The following is a 5,000-nucleotide window of genomic DNA, read 5'->3' as shown; positions in this document are numbered from 1 at the left end:
TGTCAAACGCCTTCTTGCAGTCCAAGAATATGCAATCCACCCACCCCTCTCTCTCTTGTCTTACTGCTGTCACCATGTCATAGAACTCCAGTAGGTTTGTGACACAGGACTTCCCGTCCCTGAAACCATGTTGGCTGCTGTTGATGAGATCATTCCTCTCTAGGTGTTCCACCACTCTTCTCCTGATAATCTTCTCCATGATTTTGCATACTATACATGTCAGTGACACTGGTCTGGAGTTTAATGCTTCATGTCTGTCTCCTTTTTTAAAGATTGGGACTACATTTGCTGTCTTCCATGCCTCAGGCAATCTCCCTGTTTCGGTTGTGTGCACTGTGTCCAGCACATGGTGGTGTGCCCCACCTCTCCGTCTTTCTGGAGCCCCTTCTGTCTCCTCTGTGAACACTTCTTTGAATCTCTTGTTGAGTTCCTCACATACTTCACGGTCATTTCTTGTTGTCTCTTCTCCTTCCTTCCTTAGCCTGATTACCTGGTCCTTGACTGTTGTTTTCCTCCTGATGTGGCTGTACAACAGTTTCGGGTCAGATTTGGCTTTCGCTGCTATGTCATTTTCATATTGTCTTTGGGCCTCCCTTCTTATCTGTGCATATTCGTTTCTGGCTCTACGACTGCTCTCCTTATTCTCCTGGGTCCTTTGCCTTCTATATTTCTTCCATTCCCTAGCACACTTGGTTTTTGCCTCCCTGCACCTTTGGGTAAACCATGGGCTAATCCTGGCTTTTTCATTATTCCTGTTACCCTTGGGTACAAACCTCTCCTCAGCCTCCTTGCATTTTGTTGCTACATATTCCATCATCTCATTCACTGGCTTCCCTGCCAGTTCTCTGTCCCACTGAACCCCGTTCAGGAAGTTCCTCATTCCCGTGTAGTCCCCTTTCTTGTAGTTTGGCTTCATTCGTCCTAGCCTTCCTGCTTCTCCCTCTACTTGTAGCTCTACTGTGTATTTGAAGCTTAAAACCACATGGTCACTGGCCCCAAGGGGTCTTTCATATGTGATGTCCTCGATATCTGCACTTCTCAAGGTGAATACTAAGTCTAGCCTTGCTGGTTCATCCTCTCCTGTCTCTCTTGTAGTGTCCCTTACGTGTTGGTACATGAAGTTTTCCAGTACCACCTCCATCATCTTAGCCCTCCATGTATCTTGGCCCCCATGCGGGTCCAAGTTCTCCCAATCGAGCTCCTTGTGGTTAAAGTCACCCATGATCAGAAGCTTTGCCCTGCATGCATCAGCTCTTCTGGCCACTCTGGCCAGTGTGTCAACCATCGCTCTATTACTCTCGTCGTACTCTTGTCTTGGCCTCCTGCTGTTCTGTGGTGGGTTATACATCACTGCTATTACCACCTTGGGACCTCCAGAGTGAAGCGTTCCCGCTATGTAATCACTTTCTTCTCCACTGTCTCCTCTCTCCAGCTCATCAAAATTCCAGCGATTTTTGATCAGCAATGCCACTCGTCCACCCCCCCTGTTCCCTGTCTTTCCTCAGGATTTGGTATCCCAATGGAAAGATGGCATCTGTTATCATACCTGTAAGCTTGGTTTCTGTGAGAGCTATGATGTCCGGTGATGCCTCTTTGACTCTTTCATGCCACTCCTCCCACTTATTTGTTATATCTCTTTTCAGAGACAAGGATGGAACCAGCAGAGGTCAGTCAGAGCAGAACAGAACAGCAAGGGCAAGCGCACACACAGCTAATCTCAGAACCATACAACCTATCACACAATCCCAACACACACTGTGTGTGTGAGTGTGTATGTGTGCGTTTGTGCGTGCGTGTGTGTGGGTGTGTGTGTGTGCGTGTGCGTGTGTGTGTGTATGCGCGTGCGTGTGTGTGTGTGTGTGCGTGTGTGTTTGCGTGCGTGTGTGTGTGCGCGCGCGCGCGCGCGTGTGTGTGTGTGTGTGTGTGTGTGTGTGTGTGTGTGTGTGTGTGTGTGTGTGTGGGTGTGTGTGTGTGTCTGTGTCTGTGTGTGCGTGTGTGTGTGTGTGTGTATGTGTGCGTGTGTGTGTATGTGTGCGTGTGTGTGTGTGCGTGTGTGTGCGTGTGAGTGTGTGTATGCGTGTGCGTGTGTGTGTGCGTGTGCGTGTGTGCGTGTGCGTGTGCGTGTGTGTGTGTGCGTGTGTGCGTGTGTGTGTGTGTGTGTGTGTGTGTGCATGTGTGTGTGAGTGTGCGTGTGTGTGTGCGTGTGTGCGCGCGTGTGCGTGTGTGTGTGTGTATGTTTGTGCGTGTGTGTGTGTGTGTGTGTGTGCGTGTGTGTGTGTGTGTGTATGTGTGCGTGTGTGTGTGTGCGTGTGTGTGTGCGTGTGAGTGTGTGTATGCGTGTGCGTGTGCGTGTGTGCGTGTGCGTGTGCGTGTGTGTGTGTGCGTGTGTGCGTGTGTGCGTGTGTGTGTGTGTGTGTGCGTGTGTGTGTGTGCGTGTGTGTGTGCGTGTGTGCGTGTGTGCGCGCGTGTGCGTGTGTGTGTGTGTATGTTTGTGCGTGTGTGTGTGTGTGTGTGTGTGTGTGTGTGTGTGTGTGAGTGTGTGCGTGTACGTGTACGGGTGTGTGTGTGCGTGTGCGTGTGTGTGTACTCACCTAGTTGTACTCACCTAGTTGAGGTTGCGGGGGTCGAGTCCGAGCTCCTGGCCCCGCCTCTTCACTGATCGCTACTAGGTCACTCTCCCTGAGCCGTGAGCTTTATCGTACCTCTGCTTAAAGCTATGTATGGATCCTGCCTCCACTACATCGCTTCCCAAACTATTCCACTTACTGACTACTCTGTAGCTGAAGAAATACTTCCTAACATCCCTGTGATTCATCTGTGTCTTTAGCTTCCAACTGTGTGCGTGTGCGTGTGTGAGTGTGCGTGTGTGTGTGCGTGTGTGCGTGTGTGTGTGTGCGTGTGTGTGTGTGTGTGTGAGTGTGCGTGTGTGTGTGCGTGTGTGCGTGTGTGTGTGTGTGCGTGTACGTGTGTGTGTGTACTCACCTATTTGTACTCACCTATTTGTGGTTGCAGGGGTCGAGTCATAGCTCCTGGCCCCGCCTCTTCACTGATTGCTACTAGGTCCTCTCTCTCCCTGCTCCATGAGCTTTATCATACCTCGCCTTAAAACTATGTATGGTTCCCGCCTCCACTACTTCACTTTCTAGACTATTCCACGACTTGACTACTCTATGACTGAAGAAATACTTCCTAACATCCCTTTGATTCATCTGAGTCTTCAACTTCCAATTGTGACCTCTTGTGTATGTGTCCCATCTCTGGAACATCCTGTCTTTGTCCACCGTGTCTATTCTGCGCAGTATTTTATATGTCGTTATCATGTCTTCCCTGACCCTCCTGGCCTCCAGTGTCGTCAGGCCGATTTCCCTCAACCTTTCTTCGTACGACAATCCCCGTAGCTCTGGGACTAGTCTTGTTGCAAACCTTTGCACTTTCTCTAATTTCTTGACGTGCTTGACTAGGTGTGGATTCCAAACTGGTGCTGCATACTCCAGTATGGGCCTGACGTAAATGGTATACAGTGTCTTGAACGACTCCTTATTGAGGTATCGGAACGCTATCCGTAGGTTTGCCAGGCGCCCGTATGCTGCAACAGTTATCTGATTTATGTGCGCCTCAGGAGATATGCTCGGTGTTATACTCACCCCCAGATCTTTTTCCTTGAGTGAGGTTTGCAGTCTTTGGCCATCTAAACTATATTGTGTCTGCGGTCTTCTTTGCCCTTCCCCAATCTTCATGACTTTGCATTTGGCAGGGTTAAACTCAAGGAGCCAGTTTCTGGACCAGGCTTGTAGCCTGTCCAGGTCTCTTTGTAGTCCTGCCTGATCCTCATCCGATTTGATTCTTCTCATTAACTTCACATCATCTGCAAACAAGGACACTTCTGAGTCTATCCCTTCCGTTACGTCGTTCACATATACCAAGAACAGCACAGGTCCTAGAACTGACCCCTGTGGAACCCCGCTTGTCACAAGCGCCCACTCTGACACCTCGTCACGTACCATGACTCGTTGTTGCCTCCCTGTCAGGTATTCTCTGATCCATTGCAGTGCCTTTCCTGTTATGTGTGCCTGATCTTCTAGCTTTTTCAGTAACCTCTTGTGAGGAACTGTGTCGAAGGCCTTTTTGCAGTCCAAAAAAATGTAGTCGATCCACCCCTCTCTCTCTTGTCTTACACAAATAACCTGCACATAAAAGACAGAAGCTTACGACGACGTTTCGGTCCGACTTGGACCATTGACAAAGTCACACTCCAAGTCGGACCGAAACGTCGTCGTAAGCTTCTGTCTTTTATGTGCGGGTTATTTGTGTATCGTTCCAGTCACGGTATTGTGCCTTTTTTGTTATCTCTTGTCTTACTTCTGTCACCTTGTCATAAAACTCTAGTAGGTTTGTGACACAGGATTTTCCTTCCCTGAAACCATGCTGGTTGTCAATTATACACTTGTTTCTTTCCAGGTGCTCCACCACTCTCCTCCTGATGATCTTCTCCATGACCTTGCATACTATACACGTTAGTGATACAGGTCTGTAGTTTAGTGCCTCATGTCTGTCTCCCTTTTTAGAAATTGGGACTACATTTGCCATCTTCCATACCTCAGGGAGTTGCCCAGTTTCAAATGATATGTTGAAGATCTTTGTTAATGGCACACACAATATCTCTGCTCCCTCTTTAAGGACCCACGGAGAGATGTTGTCTGGTCCCACCGCCTTTGAGGTGTCAAGTTCGCATAGCAGCTTCTTCACTTCCTCCTTGGTTATATGTACCTCATCCAGCACTTGCTGGTGTACCCCCCTGTTCTGATTTCCTGGAGTCCTACTGGTTTCCACTGTAAATACTTCTTTAAATCTCGTGTTGAGCTCCTGACATACCTCTCGGTCGTTTCTTGTGAATTCCCCATCACCCTTCCTCAGTCTGATTACCTGGTCCTTGACTGTTGTTTTCCTCCTGATGTGGCTGTACAACAGCTTCGGGTCAGTCTTGACTTTCGATGCTATGT

The 5,000-nt window shown here is 48.9% G+C and overlaps 1 protein-coding gene across 5 annotated transcripts in view; it reads right to left on the bottom strand.

Moving 5' to 3' along the window:
* Positions 1-5,000, bottom strand: part of LOC128690316 (neuroepithelial cell-transforming gene 1 protein) — a 1,446,122-nt gene that overhangs the window by 659,576 nt on the left and 781,546 nt on the right. The window lies entirely within an intron of this gene.

This window comes from Cherax quadricarinatus, chromosome 2 (genome assembly GCF_038502225.1).
Source record: "Cherax quadricarinatus isolate ZL_2023a chromosome 2, ASM3850222v1, whole genome shotgun sequence".
Taxonomy (NCBI): domain Eukaryota; kingdom Metazoa; phylum Arthropoda; class Malacostraca; order Decapoda; family Parastacidae; genus Cherax; species Cherax quadricarinatus.
This window is presented reverse-complemented; position numbering and strand designations above follow the sequence as displayed.